This window comes from Elaeis guineensis, chromosome 7 (assembly GCF_000442705.2).
Source record: "Elaeis guineensis isolate ETL-2024a chromosome 7, EG11, whole genome shotgun sequence".
In the NCBI taxonomy this organism is placed as follows: domain Eukaryota; kingdom Viridiplantae; phylum Streptophyta; class Magnoliopsida; order Arecales; family Arecaceae; genus Elaeis; species Elaeis guineensis.
In genome coordinates, this window is record NC_025999.2 from 62,704,000 (window position 1) to 62,719,806 (window position 15,807).

The window sequence follows — 15,807 nt, forward strand, 5'->3', positions numbered from 1 at the left end:
CCTCCAATGATCATCATACTAATAGATCCATTATCATCCAACTTAATGAGAGGTTATAATCTAGTTATCCTCATTACTAGCTCATTTTAAGGACCTAATAATTTAAAAAATTTTAATCAATTTAGAGAAGAGATGAGAAGAGATTAATTAGTAAATCACAATCTTCTCACTGACTTCACCAAGTCATTGAATTGGATTAAGGTCATGCTACTTGAACTAGCACCTAGATTAGTCACACTGATCCACCTTAATGACATGGGTCAACTCGAATCACTTAACAATCTAATCAAGATATAATTCATCAAATTGGCCAGGTAAGTGAGATCGGTGGGAGGGTCTGCTAAGCTTGCCTTAGAAATGGTCAGATAAGTCGCTTTCAATTAAAAAACCACCAGTCGGAATGCTAAACTTATCTTAGACACCAATTGATTAATTAGTTTTGATTTGACCAACTTAATGATTCAGATTCAACCACTGAGCCATAATCAAGATCTATTTGATCTAATCAACGATATAGACTTGACCATCTACAACTATTGTATTGGTTCTAGAGAAATCCTGATTTAATCTAATTCAATATTTTATTAGATTTAATTAATTTTTCTAGTTAGTCCATTAACTTTTTGATTCTAAACTTAGGTCTAACCCAATTAAGAGGATCTGATTTGGACTAACCCATATCCCCATATTTTATACGAATGATATTAAATCTTAAATCACAATTCTAAATCTAATTGATTCTATACTTAATTCTCAATTAAGTTTTGCATCAACATGGTTAAGATTTTGAAAATAATTTTCACATGCAAATCATAAAATCTTTTAGATCAAATCTAAACTTTTTATGATTTTAAATAAAAATAATTTTGAGTAAACAAGAGTAGATGTAACTAACTTCTTCGCAACTTGCATCATATACAACAACACCTAAGATTTTAAGATCTAGAGTTTTACAAGAAAGTAAGTTTTCTCCTTTCACTTTCTTCTTCATGAGATCTAGTCGCATGGCACCTCTACATGCCATAAGAGCATCTTATCAAATGAAAAGAGAAGGCTTTTAAATCTTTCTTGCTCCTATGACCGAACGGTCTGGTGATCAACCCAATCCAAGTACTTACAAATCGGATCATCTAATCTAATCACATATCACATATGTATGAATTTAGATCTAATCTAAATTATATCAGATCTAATTACAATCTTAGATCATATCTAAATTAGATCATAAACATCAAATGCATGATATAAAATCAGATTTTATCAAGAATCAGCACTGTTGGGTATAAAATACCCCCCAGCCGAAGTTCGTGATGGGAATGACCCTCCGGGGATTCTACCGACTTCCGACCTTCGGTGGTATCTCTCCGAATCTCTCTGCAGCCGAGCCTTCGCAATGCTCCCAAGTTTTGCCGATGGATAAACTCCCACCAGCATCGACCAGATTCTTCACGACAGACGGACTCCTACGGGAGCCGAACTTCATCCCAGACTTCGACTGCGTGAGGACTTCAGTCGGACTCCTACGGGAGCTGAACTTCGTCCGGACTCCTACGGGAGCCAGACTTCATCCCCGGCTTCTACTGCAGGCAGACTTCGTCTGGACTCCTACGGGAGCCGGACTTCGCCCCCGACATCAATTGCAAGTGAACTTCATCTAGACTCCTACGGGAGTCGGACTTCGTCCCCAGCTTCTACTGCAGGTGAACTTCGTCCGGACTCCCACGGGAGCTGGACTTCATCCCCGACTTCGACTGCGTGAGGACTTCGTCCAGACTCCTACGGGAGCCGGACTTCGTCCCCGGCTTTTACTGCAGGCAGACTTCATCCGGACTCCTACGGGAGCCGGACTTCAACCCCGACATCAATTGCAAGTGAACTTCGTCCGAACTCCTACGGGAGCCGGACTTCGTCCCCGACTTCTACTACAGGCGAACTTCGTCCGAACTCCTACGGGAGCCAGACTTCATCCTGACTTCTACTGCAGGTGAACTTCGTCCAGACTCCCACGAGAGCCAGACTTCGTCCCTGACTCTGACTGCAAGTGGACTTCGTCCGGACTCCCACAGGAGCCGGACTTCATCCCCGACTCTGACTGTAGGTGGACTTTATCCGGACTCCTATAGGAGCCGAACTTTGCCCCCGACTCCAATTGCAGATGGCCCTCACCTATAGTACTAACGCTCAAGGCACCCAACGATGGATGATCCGCCAGCAAAGTCCGAGCTCCTTCCAGATGGATAGGCACCTCTCTCCGCCAGGCGCTTCAACCGGCTTCGGCCGACAGGCCTGGGCTCCCCCTGACAGGCCACAGTAACGGCCACGACTCTGCTCCACCTCCTGCGATGGATTCTACGCGGCTCCATTACTCCCCGCAATAGGCCCCATGCGGCAGGCCACAGTAATGGCTATGAATCTGCTCCACTCTCTGTGACGGATGCTGCACAGCTCCACCACTCTCTGGCGAGTCACGACAACGGACGTCGCTCCACTCTCCGCAACTGATTCCATGGTCGAGCCATGGTGACAGCCACGACTTCACCCCACTACCCTTCATGATAAATTCCTCCTAGCCCCGTGCGGCCCACAACTAGATGGTTACAAATAGTCGTTATCAGTCTATCGCATCCCCTGCCTATAAAAAGGGGACCCCAGATACATTATTCTCTAAGCTCTAATTTCTATCCCAAAACTCTGCTAAAATTTCTGTTCGAGCACTCCATTCTTGTTGAGGCAGAGAACTGATTTGAGCATCGGAGGGTCTTGCCGGAGCAACCCTAACTCCGGTTTAGACTTCTTTTGCAGGTCCCGACGGTGATCGCGACTCCCTCGACTCCAGCTTCTCCGGTGCAGGCGGATTTTTGCACCAACAGGATTGGCGCTAGAGGAAGGAGTTTTGTGTCTTCACAGTACCCTTATTCTTAAAAGAGTGCTCAATGGGACCGCCTCCGATTATCTTCTCTGACATCCTCCATTAGATCTTCGCCCGATGCCTCCCCGCAAAGCATCTACTCGACGATCCAAGGCCTCTGCGGCCAGATCTCAGGCTCCGACCTCACCTCCCATCTCCCAGCCATCTCCTCCTCCGATAATGGCCATCGATGTGGGGTGGTCAGGCAATCGACCTCCGACGGATTTCGCCAATACCATCTCGGGAGAATCCTGACAGAAAGCAACCAACGTATTGGCCGTACTCCCCAAGCGACAAAAGATTGAGGAGCCCATAACCTTTATTGAAGAAGATGCTTGGAGAGTTCAATTCCCTCATAACGATGCGGTTGTAGTTTTCTTGAATATAGCAAATTACGACATCCGCCGCATTCTTGTCGACAATGGAAGTTCGGCCGACATTTTGTTTTACGACGCCCTCTCAAGAATGTCCATCCTTGACGGTCATTTGGGGCCGATTAGCTCCCCTCTAGTAGGGTTTACTGGCGATGCTATCCCGGTGGAGGGAGTGATAACTTTGACTGTAGCTGCGGATCGATATCCAAGACAATCCAGGGCTCTGATAAATTTCTGGTGGTAAAGACGCCGTCAGCTTACAACGTGATCCTCGACCGACTTGGCCTCAACGCTCTCTAGGCCATCGTGTCAACCTACTATTTGAAGTTGAAATTTCCTACCAACCAGGGGATCGGAGAGGTCAGGGGAGACCAGGCCCTGGCCAGACACTACTACAACATAGCCTTGCAAAGAAGTGACCAATCCGACCTCTGCCCAGTTGATGGGCTGGACGCCCGCGATGACCTCACTGAGGAGAGGGGCGACCCAATCGAAGATCTGGTTTCGATCCCTTTGAACGACGGGAATGCGAAGCATGTGGTGAAGATCGGCTCCAACCTGGGAGAAGAGGTGCGGGCGCATCTCATCGATTTTCTACGAAAGAATGTGGACATTTTCGCTTGGGTCCTAGCAGATATGCCGGGGATAGACACGGAAATCATGGAGCACCGTCTGGCCGTCGATCCAAAGCATCGACCGACGAAAGAAAAAATTTGAGGTCATGCACCAGAGAGGCAGAAAGCGATAGCCGAGAAAGTGGACAAACTCCTGAAAGCTAGGTTCATTAGGGAAGTCAATTATCCTGACTGAATTTCCAATGTTGTCCTAGTCAAAAAGGCAAACGGCAAGTGGAGGATGTGTATAGATTTCAAAAAGCTGAATAAAGCCTGCCCAAAGGACAGCTACCCTCTGCCCATAATTGATCAACTGGTGGACGCGACCTCGGACCATGAGCTTCTCACCTTCATGGATGCATTCTCCGGCTATAACCAAATCAAGATGGCACCGAAAGATGAAGAAAAGACTGCTTTCATTACTAACCGTGGCCTTTACTGTTACAGGGTCATACCTTTCGGCCTCAAAAATACAAGTGCAACCTACCAACGGCTGGTGAACAAAATCTTCAAGGAGCAGATCGGCTGCAATATGGAGATCTACGTGGACGACATGCTCGTAAAAAGCAAATCTTTCATGAACCATGTCGCCGATCTCGAGGAGACCTTCAACGCCCTCCGAAAATATAAGATGAAGCTGAACCCGACTAAATGTGCTTTCGGAGTGACCTCGGGAAAGTTCCTGGGCTTCATGGTATCGGGGCGCAGAATTGAAGCCAACCCAGAGAAAATTCGTGCCATCCAGGAGATGGCCACCCCGAAGTCGATAAAGGAGGTTCAGCACCTTACAGGAAGGGTAGCAGCCCTGAATTGTTTCGTTGCGAGGTCAGCCGAACGATGCTTACCCTTCTTCCAGACCCTCAAGCGGCCGAAGAACTTCTGTTGGACCACTGAGTGCCAACAGGCGTTCGAAGAGCTAAGGAGCTACCTCAGCTCACCTCCATTGTTGGCGAAGCCCGAGCCTGGGGAGGAACTATTTTTGTACCTGGCGGTCTCCCCTATGGCTCTCGCAGCAGTCCTTGTCAAGGAAAAAGAAAAAGTCCAGCGGTCGATCTACTACGTCAGTCGCACGTTGAGAGACACCGAAACCAGGTATACTAAATTAGAGAAACTAACTTACGCCCTATTGATTGCAGCCCGGAGGCTCCGACCCTACTTTCAAGGGCACACCGTAACGCTACTCACTGACCAACCGATCAAGGCGATTCTACACCGGGCAGATGCCTCCAGAAGGATGGCGAAATGGGCGATCGAGCTCAAAGAATTTGACATCAACTATCGACCTAGACCAACAGTGAAAGCCCAGATATTGACGGATTTTATAGTGGAGTGCACTATCCCGGAGGAGGCCGAACCTGAACAGGGCGAAATTGACGGCCTGGAGCCCCGACCGAACTCCCCCAAAGAAGAAGCAGACCCCTCTGGTTGCTTTTGGGCCCTCTATGCGGACGGGTCTTCCAACATGTCGGGAGCAGGCGCGGGCCTGATCTTGATCAGTCCAGAGAGAATCATCACGGAGTATGCTCTGCACTTCGAGTTCCCCGTGACAAATAATGGAGCAGAATATGAAGCTCTGATCGCAGGATTGAAGATCGCCAAAGAGTTGGGAGTTGATCGGCTCCAAGTTCATAGCGACTCCCAATTGGTAGTGGGGCAAGTCAACAGAAACTACGAAGCATGGGAGGACAGCATGGCAAAGTATCTTGAAAAGGTAAAGGAGCTCGTCCCCGCCTTCAGTAGCTTCAACATCAGGTAGATTCCAAGGATGGAAAATATCAGGGCTGATCTTCTCTCCAAGCTGGCTATGCTGGCTCCGACTGAGTTGCCCAAGGGTGTTCTCTTTGAAGTTCTGAAGTGCCCAAGTACGGAAGAATCGTGGCCTGTGATGGAAATTGATCACGAGCCCAGTTGGGTCGACCCCCTGATGGCATATCTCAGGGATGGAGTTCTCCCTCATGATGCAAAAAAAGCTCGGAAGCTCAGAAATCAAGCCTCCCGATACATCTTTTATGAAAATAAGTTGTACAAGAGATCATACTCTTTATCCCTTCTAAAATGCCTCCGACCTTCGAAAGCTGAATACGCCTTGTGGGAGGTGCATGAAGGAATCTGCGGAAGCCATCTGGGGGCTAGATCTTTATCCCACAAGTTGCTCCGCCAAGGATATTACTGGCCGACAATGCATCATGACTCGATTGAATACGTCAGAAAATACGATCGATGTCAGAGATACACCAACATCCAGAGACAGCCCGCCACCGAGCTTACACCCTTAAGTGCCCCATGGCCTTTTGCGCAATGGGGAATGAATATCCTTGGACCCTTTCTTGTGGCGTCGGGGCAGAGGAAGTTCCTCCTGGTAGCAATTGACTACTTCACCAAGTAGGTCGAAGCCGAACCACTGGCGAAAATCACAGAAGCTAAAGTGCAAGATTTCATTTGGAAGTCAATCGTTTGTAGGTTCGGCCTGCCAAGAACCCTAATCACTGATAATGGGTGGCAGTTCGTGGGAGCAAGATTCATCGAATTCTGTGAAGATCTAAACATCTCCCACAACTTCACATCAGTAGCCCATCCACAGGCGAACGGCGAAGCTGAAGTGACCAACAGAACCCTGCTGCAGGGGATCAAGACAAGGCTCGAAAAGGCGAAGGAAACTTGGGCAGACGAACTCTATCATATGCTGTGGGTGTACCAAACTACCCAAAGACTGCCCACGAGGGAGACCCCCTTCGCTCTAGCCTTCAGAACGGAGGTTGTTATCCCAATTGAGCTTAAACTCCCGTCGACACGGGTCGTAGCATTCAACGAACATCGCAATTTGCAAGGTCTTAAAGCCAACCTTGACTTACTGAAAGAAAAGCGGGAGGTAGCTCAAGTTCGGATGGTAGCCTACAGACAGAAAGTCGCCCGCTATTACAATTTTCGGGTCAAGAATAAAGTCTTTAGAGCAGGAGATCTAGTGCTTCGACGAGCCGCTGTCTCGCAACCTCAGGATCGAGGGAAGCTCACCCCAAATTGAGAAGGTCCGTACGAAATCAAAGAAGTGGTCCGGCCCGAAACTTATTACCTCAAGGAGCTCGGAGGAGCAGACCTCTCGTGACCATGGAGCTCAGAAAACTTACGAATGTATTACCGATAACTTTATTTTAAATAAAAGTTGCATATCTACATGTCTCCTCTCTTGGCACAAGCCTATATCGACAGGACAGTCAAAACAAACCGTGTCGGGAGCAGGAGGAGAACTTCATCTCGATAAAATTGAAGGCCTGATTCTCCTTAGATCGGATGGGGAGAGAGGCCAAACAACACCCACATGCACCCCCACAGCCCTGTTAGAGACAGGAGGAGAACCTCGCCCTAACTTGAGCAAGGTCGAAGGCCCGGTTCTCCTTAGATCAGATAGGGAGAGAGGTCAAACAGCATCCACATGTGCCCCCACAGCCCTGTTAGGGACAGGAGGAGAACCTCGCCCTAACTTGAGCAAAGTCGAAGGCCCGGTTCTCCTTAGATCGATGGAGGGAGAGGCCAAACAGCGCCCATATGTGCCCCCACAGCCCTGTTAGGGACAGGAGGAGAATCTCGCCCTAACTTGAGCAAAGTTGAAGGCCCGATTCTCCTTAGACCAGATGGGGAGAGAGGCCAAACAACGCCCACATGTGCCCCCACAGCCCTGTTAGGGACAGGAGGAGAACCTCGCCCTAACTTGAGCAAAGTCGAAGGCCCGGTTCTCCTTAGATCGGATGGGGGGAGAGGCCAAACAGCGCCCATATGTACCTTCACAGCCTTATTAGGGACAGGAGGAGAACCTCGCCCTAACTTGAGCAAAGTCGAAGGCCCGATTCTCCTTAGACCGGATGGGGGGAGAGGCCAAATAGTGCCTATATGTGCCCCCACAGTCCTATTAGGGACAGGAGGAGAACCTCGTCCTAACTTGAGCAAAGTCGAAGGTCCGATTCTCCTTAGACCGGATGGGGGGAGAGGCCAAACAGCACCCATATGTGCCCCCAAAGTCCTGTTAAGGACAGGAGGAGAACCTCGCCCTAACTTAAGCAAAGTCGAAGGCCCGGTCACACTTAGATCGGATGGAGGGAGAGGCCCCGCAACACCCATATGTGCCCCCATAGCCCCGTTAGCGATAAGAGGAGGACCTCATCCTAACCTGAGCTAAAATTGATTACATCAGAAATAGGAGAAGAACCCCGTCCTGACACCAATTAAGGTCTGGTCATTCAAGACTGGATGGGAAAAAGGGGACCTTCCCAGCGGCCCCTTCACGCTCCCACAACCCTGCCAAGAGCAGAGGGAAAGCCCCCACTCGAAAAAGAAAAAGGAGAAAAGGGAGGGGAGTTAAAAAGGAAAGCGACGGACTGCGTCAGCGATGAATGAAAAACAAACAGCATCAAAGATGCAGGAAACCTCGTCCCAGCAAGGATCGGGGTTCTTATCAAAAACCCCGGCCTTCAAGAAAGCCCTCAACGCAAGCCCGAGATAAGATGACTTCCTCAGGGTGACGAGAAGCTCGGACCTCTGAGCTCGAACTCTAAAAAAGGGCATCAAAACTGAGCGGCCCCGGGCAAATCTACGGCCATGGACGAAAGGATGGGTCAATGCGACGGCAATCGGGTACCTCCGAACGGCATCGATTTTAAGTGAGGCAAAAGCCGAAAGAAGCTCGGCAAGTGGCGATTCAACACATGAGTAAAAGAGGTAGCAAAAAAATCCCTTCTCATGTTATTTATTAAATATGCATTATAGAACCATTAAGGCTGAAGAAGAAAGATGACTGGAAAAGCGAGCCGATGCGGCAGCGACCAGTGACCTCCAGACGATGTCGAAAAAAAAAAACAAAAAAATAAAGAAGAAAAAAAAGAGAAGAGAAAAAGAAAAAGAAGGGAATACAACAATGACAATGGTAAATGAAAGAAGTTTGGCAGGCAGCAATTCGACGCAAAGTGCGGACGAAGTAACAAAATCTCCTTCTCATTCTTGATTAACAAAGGTGTACGTTACAAGCCCCTGGGGGCCGAAAAAAAAATATTACTACAAGACTCAAAAGAAACACGTTGGAGACCACTTCAAGCTCCCAACTTCTCCTTTCGGTCCCGTTCGCCTCGACAGCATTTTCCAGTGCGTGTGATAAATCCTTCAGCTCTCGCCCCTCACCTCGTTCTGCTCCATCATCGAAACCCCAGTCCTAGAGGGAAAAGGGTGGGATAGAATTCAGGGGGCAGTGACGGCAACGGCAACGGTGACGACGACCTGCATCAAGAAGAACCAGAGGTACCCCGGAGGCCGCAATGGCACCGGAGGCATGCACCACCACCGTGTGCTCCACGACAACTACCGTCCTAGGTATTTCGGTAAGGTCGGCATGCGCTACTTCCACCATCTCCGCAACAAGTTCTACTACCCCACCGTCGGTGCCGACCGCTTCTGGTCCCTCGGCCCTGACGACGTCAAGAATCCCGCCACAACTTGTGACGATAACTCTGCCCCCTTGACCGGTGTTGCCCCGTTCAGCTACTTTAAAATTCTCGGGCGGAACACCCTCACCGGTTGTCTCCGTTATTAAACCCCTGTTGTTGAAGAAATTCTCCCTCGAACCCCCTTTGAGGTGATGGAAACCCTCAGTGACAGTTCGACAGTCGGAGAATTCGCAGGCCACTGTTTTTCCCCTCATACTCCTCTTGGTCCATAGCATTCTCTCGAGGTTGGCCTCCAGGGTGGAGGCTCCGATGGGAGAACCCCTCGAAGGGGCTCGAAAGATTGAAGGCGGTGGGGAGCCGGTGGGGATGGAGAAGACTGGTGCGAAGAGTGCTTGGAGTCAAAGAGGGCGCCGATAGGGGTGGCTAAACTCTCAGGCAGAAGAAGGATGCCAATTCTCAGGCGAAGTGAAGCCCCTGGAGGGAAGGAGAGGGCTTAAATAAGCGACGGGGCCTGGCGCAGTTATGGTGGCAGATATCCCTAGGTCAACCAGTGCCCGCCACGTGTCCCACTCACCACGGCATAGGGCTGACCATTGGCGGGACCATTATGGTGTGGCGCTTGGGACTATGCTCCGGTGGGAATTTTGAAAGGATCCTTTGGATCACCCCGGTTGGAAAAAGGCTCTGGCACGCACGCATTAAATACTAAAATATCTGAGGGCGATCGTGCACCAGATTCAAGGGGACAACTTCGGCTGTGAAATTTTTTTATACTTCCTCCATTCGAAACTCGAACTTGGAAGTAGGGGGACTGGTGTTGGGTATAAAATACCCCCCAACCAAAGTTCATGATGAGAATGACCCTCCGGGGATTCTACCGACTTCCGACCTTCGGCGGCATCTCTCCGAACCTCTCTGGCGGTCGAGCCTCCACAACACTCCCAAGTTTTGCCGATGGATAAACCCCTACCAGCATCGACCAGATTCTTCACGACAGATGGGCTCCTATGGGAGCCAGACTTCGTCTCCGACTTCGACTGCGTGAGGACTTCGTCCAGACTCCTACGGGAGCCAGACTTTGTCCCCGGCTTCTACTGCAGGCAGACTTCGTCTGGACTCCTACGGGAGCCGGACTTCGCCCCCAACATCAATTGCAAGTGAACTTCGTCTGGACTCCTACGGGAGCCAGACTTCATCTCCGGCTTCTACTGCAGGTGAACTTCGTCCGGACTCCCACGGGAGCCGGACTTCGTCCCCGACTTCGACTGTGTGAGGACTTCATCCGGACTCCTACGGGAGCCGGACTTCATCCCCGACTTCTACTGCAGACAGACTTCGTCCGGACTCCTATGGGAGCCGGACTTCGCCCCCGACATCAATTGCAAGTGAACTTCATCCGGACTCCTACGGGAGCCGAACTTCATCCCCGGCTTCTACTGCAGGCAAACTTCGTCCGGACTCCTATGGGAGCCGGACTTCATCCTAACTTCTACTGCAGGTGAACTTCGTCCGGACTCCCACGGGAGCCGGACTTCATCCCTGACTCCGACTGCAAGTGGACTTCATCCGAACTCCCACGGGAGCCGGACTTCATCCCCGACTCCGACTGCAGGTGGACTTTGTCCGGACTCCTACGGGAGCCGGACTTCGCCCCCGACTCCAATTGTAGATGGCCCTCGCCTATAGTACTAATGCTCAAGGAACCCAAAGGTGGACGGCCCGCCAGCAAAGTCCGAGCTCCTTCCAGATGGATAGGCACCTCTCTCCACCAGGTGCTTCAATCGAGCTTCGGCCGACAGGCCTGGGCTCCCCCTGACAGGCCACAGTAATGGCCACGACTCTGCTCCACCTCTTACGATGGATTCTGCGTGGCTCCACTACTCCCCCTGACAGGCCGCAGTAATGGCTACGAATCTGCTCTTCTCTGCGGCGGATGCTGTGTGGCTCCATCACTCTCTGGTGAGTCGTGACAACGGACGCCGCTCTACTCTCCGCAACTGATTCCACGTGGTGAGCCATGGTGACAGCCACGACTCCACCCCACTATCCTTCATGATAAATTTCTCCTGGCCCCGTGCGGCCCACGACTAGGTGGTTACAAATAGTCACTATCAGTCTATCGCATCCCCCGTCTATAAAAGGGGGACCCCAGATACGTTATTCTCTAAGCTCTAATTTCTATCCCAAAATTCTGCTAAAATTTTCGTTCGAGCACTCCATTCTTATTGAGGTAGAGAACTGACTTGAGCATCGGAGGGTCTTGCCGGAGCAACCCCAACTCCGGTTTAGACTTCTTTTGCAAGTCCCGACGGTGACCGCGACTCCCTCGACTCCAGCTTCTCCGATGCAGGTGGATTTTTGCACCAACAAGTACAAACTAGGACAACCGTTTCACTGTAAGGGATCAATCCTACAGCAGGACAATCTTATGTCAGTTTGTGTGATCAATCATTAATTAAATTTAGATTAAAATATCACATATCAAATCTAAATAAAATTAAAATTCAGATTTAATATGCATATAAATTATGTCATAACGAATCTAGGCTCTAATACCACTTTTAGGATGCATAGGCGAATTCATGCATGTATTTTAAAATTTTTTTAAAAAAATTATAGTGGAAGACAACTAGATTAATCAAATTAATCTAACATACATATGATCTAATTATCAAATCAACCTATTCTAGGATCTATGACATGTTATCTTGCATATAAAATCTAAAATAATCTGAAGATAAAATCAGCATGCATGCATATGAGCAGTAGATCACATATACTTCTAATCTGAGTTCAAAACTCCATACTTGATCATGGGTCGATGATCTCTACTGTTGAGAGACATAATGGAGAGGATACTTGCTAGTTGCTCATAGCTGTACATGCATCCCGCCTCTACAAAAAATTCACTCGAAGCTCCGATCTGATCGATCTTTTTGGGAGTACTAGTTTGCATTAAGACCTTCTTCTTGGCTGATCCAGATCCTTTCTTCGAAGCTCTAGAACTTTTTTAGAGATTGAACATGGACTTTTAGAGAAGATGAAGAGGTGGAAGAAATATAAAAAATAAAATAATTTTTTTTAATTTATTTCCTCCTCTCAAACCCTTAGAACCAAAAATCAAAAATTCAGATTTTTGTGTGCACCCTAAGAGAGAGGACCCTCCTCTCTATTTTTCACATCATGAATTATGCCCAAACTTCTACCATGTGAAGAGCTCTCTTCTATTATCTTACACACACAAGAAAACCATAAAAGCCCTTTTTATAGGTATGTAAGTAGGTGGGGTGAAGAGTCCTAATGATCCTGGAATCTTACAGGATTTTGCCTCCCTTCACAATTCCACATCCAAAAATATACCAAAAAAATATGGGACACCAATTCTCATATTTTTTCATAATAAGTCAACTCTCCAACTAATCTTTTACAAAACATATTCTCAAAATGTCACACATATAAGGAGAAAAAAATTTATTGGCATGGAGAGGTTGATCTAGAAGAAAATAGATTCTCCTGATAAGGAATAATTTGAAATCTAATTTCAGAACCTCTCTTTTATCAAAACTAAATCAAATTTGTATGTGAGATAGATAAGGAAAATAACTTTTTGGTGTGAGAAAATCTCATGCAAAATAATTTTGTGTGTGGAGATAAATGGCATGCAATCTGGGTTGGTACAGGGAGAAGAGTCCTATTCCAATAAGGACTCCAAGTTTTCTTATTTGAATCCAAACCAAATCATATCTGGTTTAGCCTAATAAAATATATAAAATTTAATCTAATTAGGCTCATAAATTTTTAATCAAATTTTAATCAAATTAAAAATTGATTGAATCAAAATCCTGATCAAATCAGGGATAATTCTCCCTTAGCGATTAGATCATCTCCTAACCTAATCGGATCAAATCTAATTGAATCAAATTTAATTAAATTTTATTTAATTCTTTTTGTTTAATCAAATTGAGTTAATTAATAATTTAATTACTAATTAATTTTTTATTAATTTACTAACACTTGATGAATTAATTTATTATAATTTTTGCATCAGGTTAATCATCCATCGAATTGACAATTAAGCCCTTGAATGATTCTCAATCGTTGATCAGCCGTATGATCAGTCAAAAATTTCTTTTGAATGTGACCCCATATATTTGAACCTAAGTTGGTAGCACAAAAATACTTTCCTGAATCAATCGATGTAACCATCTAACAATAGTGACCCGACGTCCGGATAGGTCGAATGAAGGTGAAACAACATTCAAGAACCTATTGACATATGGTTACTGTATAATTCATCTATTTGACTCTAATGCTCGAGGATGACCTAGAATTTAACTGTCAATCCTAGATAGGTCATCTATATTATATTTTAATCTTTGTTGCCCAGCTATGCAACCCAAGAGGGGGAGGTGATTTGGGTTTCTAAAAATTTTAAACTTAAGTCTTATGAAAAATGTTTAACAATAGCTAAATGAATAAGAAGAGTATAGTTGATTCCAGGCTAATGGTTAAATACAAGAATGCAAAAGAATAAAAAAGTTCTAAAGAAGAGCAATTAGGCACAACACAAACAAAAAGATTTATAGTGGTTCGGTGCCAACCTTGCACCTACATCTACTTCCCAAGCTCTTACTTGGGAATTTCAATCCATTAACTTGTATTCAACCTGAATACAAACATCAGAAACTCCGACTCTAGCTATCCCAAGCTAGTCCACTTATTTTTCGGGTACAAGCCAACCCAATACACTCCAATTCAAGGTTCGGATCAACCTTCCCTTGTTTTGGATTCCTTTCAAAACAAAAATAATAATTCAAACAGAGTATAATAATGAATAGCACAGAAAATACACAAGAAGCTCCTTTAATGAGCGAATGAGGCTTTAAATACACTTTACTCAAAGAGAAGAAGACTCTTTTTGATTTTCTCAAGGTGGTTGGAGACTTGAATGTGCACTTGAGGAGTTGGTGAGCTTGGATTAAAGGCTTCTTGAATGCTTTGAGTGAGCTCTTGCTTAGGGCTGAAAAGTTTGCTTGAAATTTCCTTTTCAAAAATCTCTCTTCTTGATTCTACTTAATGATTCCCACCTTTTTGTCCCTTTTATAGCTTTAAGAAATGGTGAAGAATAATCTGGACTGAAATAGAGCCGTTAGACCATATTAAATGAGCATTAAAAGTACTTAAAATAGGTTAAAAACTAGACATTGTAGAACAATCCCGTCACAGGGGTCGACTCATGCACATGGGTCGACTCATGGGTCGACCTCTGTGGAAAAACAGTAGAAAATAACTAGAAAATAAAGTTCTATAATTTTTGGCCTAAAAACAGCAGAGGTCGACTCATGGGTCGACTCATGCCTTGGGGGTCGACTCATGGGTCGACTCACAGGGTGTGCCAAGCCTGTGTCGGCCAAAAAGTGTGCGTGCCAATCAGCTCATGTGCCATGAGTCGACTCATGGGTCGACTCATATTTTTCAAACATGCATATCTTTCAAAATACAAGTCCAAAAATAATAAAATTTTCACCAATGGATCACAAATCTTTTGTTCTATCACTTGATGCTTTCAAATCAGGGTTTGGTAAAATTATAATTTTGCTCCTGAAAAGCAATAAGTCTTTTTCAAACGAAAATCATTAGTACCCCTTCAAATGCTTTGTAATCATCAAAATCAATCCAAGGAGCAACAATCTCTCCCTTTTTGATGATGATAAAACACTTGAGCAAAAGCATATATATGAAACAATGATCATGAATTTCAAAGGAATGAAATGCATTATAGGTAATTTGAAGATAAATTAAAAATTTGCTACCAACTTGAAAATTACTTATAAGTGTATTTGCTTGAAAAGAAGATTGATTCTTTTGGCATGTGATACATGTGCCCATTTGCTTGTGTTGCTCATTTGCCTAACAATTTATCTATTGCTTAATAATTTAAAATTTTGCTCATTTGATTATGTGATTTTGGTATCAGAGTAAAATTTTTTGTTATCACAGCAAAGCAAAATTTTCCTAAGAATATTGATCTTTGTTCATTTGAAAATATCTCATTTGCTCATTTGCTTGTTTTTCAATTGTTTAACATCTTGAAAATTTGCTCATTTGATTATTTGATTTTGGTACCAGAGCATGTCTAAGAATTAATTTTATTTGATTTTGGTACCAGAGCATGTCTAAGAATTAATTTTAAAGTTTGCTTATTTGCCATGTCTAAGAATTAATTTTAAAATTTGCTCATTTGCTTTTGCTTAACAATTTACTCAATTTGCTTTTGATTCTTTAATTTAACAATTTACTCAATTTGCTTTTGATTCTTTAATTTCTCCTCCTTTTTGACAGCATCAACAAAAATTGTTTACTCCCCCTTTTTCTTTGGATACATTTTCTCTTTTTCTTTCTTTTGATGGAATTAATTTTACTAATGTTACTTCTTTAGCTTCTTTTACTCCCCCTGAATACAGCAATCATAAAAGATATAC